This window comes from Nelumbo nucifera, chromosome 1 (genome assembly GCF_055504915.1).
Source record: "Nelumbo nucifera cultivar China Antique chromosome 1, China Antique-T2T, whole genome shotgun sequence".
Classification (NCBI taxonomy): Eukaryota; Viridiplantae; Streptophyta; class Magnoliopsida; order Proteales; family Nelumbonaceae; genus Nelumbo; species Nelumbo nucifera.
The window spans coordinates 140,659,308-140,661,615 of record NC_142649.1 but is presented as its reverse complement, the minus strand read 5'-3'; positions in this window follow the sequence as shown (position 1 = coordinate 140,661,615).

The following is a 2,308-nucleotide window of genomic DNA, read 5'->3' as shown; positions in this document are numbered from 1 at the left end:
ACAACAAAAAATTACAAGAAAAAAATTATGAAACCGTTCTGGTCACCGATTTTTGGATCAAGGGTTTGACCGTCCGGTTCGAATAGATGGCTTGTTCTGACAACAAAAATTATAGGCAAAAAATTTGAGTGTGTGAGGTCCATTAAGTAGTATCATACGTGTTATGTCATTCGAGCATCTGACTCATACAACCCAAAAATGGAACCGCCTGGCCTGTTCTGACAACAAAAATTAAAAAAATAAAAAAATGGTAAAAAACCATTGAACGGTCAACAGTTCGACCGCTCGGGTCAATGGGTCATTGACCAATTCAACGGTTCTTGGCTATGGACCGGGATTGGAGTAAAATGGAACCGGTTGCCTTGACGATTCCTAATTAAAAAATTAAAAAAAAATATGGCAGTTAGACCATCCGGTTCAAACGGACAGCCCATTTTGACAACAAAAATTACAGGCAAAAAATTGTGTATGATGTCCATTAAGCAGTATCATATGTGTTATGTCTTCGAGTGTGTGCCTCATACGACTCAAAATCGGAACCATTCTGGCCACCGGTTTTTGAGTCGACAGTTCGACCATTTGGTTCGAACAGACGACTCGTTCTAACAACAAAAATTAAAAAATAAAATGGCCAAAACCATTGAACGGGTCAATGGGTTGTTGACTGATTCAACGAAATAAAAAAATGGACGGCCGTTCGGTTCAAATGGACGGCCCGTTCTGACAACAAAAATTACAGGCAAAAAATTGAGTGTGTGAGGTCCATTAAGCAGTATTATACGTGTTATGTCATTCGATCGTGTGACTCATACAACTTGAAAACATAACTGTTCTAGCCACTATTTTTCGGGTCGACAGTTTGACCATACGATTCAATCAGATGGCTCATTTTGACAACAAAAAATTACAAAAAAATAAAAAAATGACCAAAAACCATTGAATGGGTCAATGGTTCAAATGTCCGGGTCAATGGATCATTGACCAATTCAACGGTTTTTGGCCAGGGACCAGGATTGGGATAAAATGGAATCGGTTTCCTGGTCAGTTCCCAATTAAAAAAAATAAAAAAGAAACAACCAAAAACCATTGAACGGGTCAATGGGTTGATGGTTCGACCGCTTGAGTCAATGGGTCGTTGACCTATTCAATGGTTTTTGGCCAAGGACCTGGATTAGGGTAAAACGGAACTGGTTGCCTAGACGGTTCCCGAGCCGAAATGTCCGTCCGTTCGAGTCAACGGCGGTTCGAAAACCATGGTTTTTATGCTTTTGGATTTTCACAATTCAAAGTTTTTTTTTCTACTGTGGGCTTTATTCAAGCATGTATGGTATGTTCCTTATTTTTCATTTTTTTTTTTCATTTTTTTTTTTGTGTTTGGTCTTCTTCTTCAAGATCCTCCAAAATGGTTTAGGATTTAACACCATTTTATTTCTTCCCTTTTGTTTTTTCTTTGGGTTTTCTTGTGCAATGTTTTTTTCTATTTTCTTACAAGACGATCTGCTTTGTCTCTTTATTTGATTGCATGTATGTTTAGCTCCATCTTAAAGCAGAACTTTGGATTCGATTTTCTGATTTTTTTTCCTTGGTTTTTCCAGTTTGGTGGATTTACCACCAATTTTTCTGTGTTTAAGGTCACTTTGGATTTATCTTTCAAGGTTTTGAAACCCCTTGCAATGTCCACCATTCCCATGACTATGACTATTATTTCATCTAATTATTGACATCTAGAAAAATTGACCTGAAAACGAAATTGTTTTGGCCACTGGTTTTCAGGTCGACGGTACGACTGTCTCGTTCGAATGGATGGCCTGTTATAACAACAAAAATTAAAAATAAAAGTGATGAAAAACCGTTGAACGGGTCGACAGTTCCACGATTCGACTGCCTAGGTCAACGAGTAGTTGACTGATTCAACAATTTTGGCCAGGGACTGGGTTTGGGGTAAAATGGAATTGGTTGCCTGGATGGTTCCCAGATCGAACGGTCCTATTGTCCGGGTTAACTTGGAGTTCTCGATGTGAAACAAATGATAGCTATGAAGTAGAACTCAAAACTACCATTGTATGATCATGTTTTTTTATATGAGATGCTTTGCTGAAGCAATATTTAAAAAACGAGCACATGATGATCTCTTTTATGTCTTTATATGAGTTTCAAGACTTGAATGCTTATAATTACAAGTTTCTTATTAAGAAACCATTGTCTTTTTTAATGTAAGAAACAACAATGTTATAATCGAAGGGCCCCTCTACTAATATCCCATTATAGTAAATTCCTTTTATTCTCTTTAGCTCCTGTGCCCCTCCTT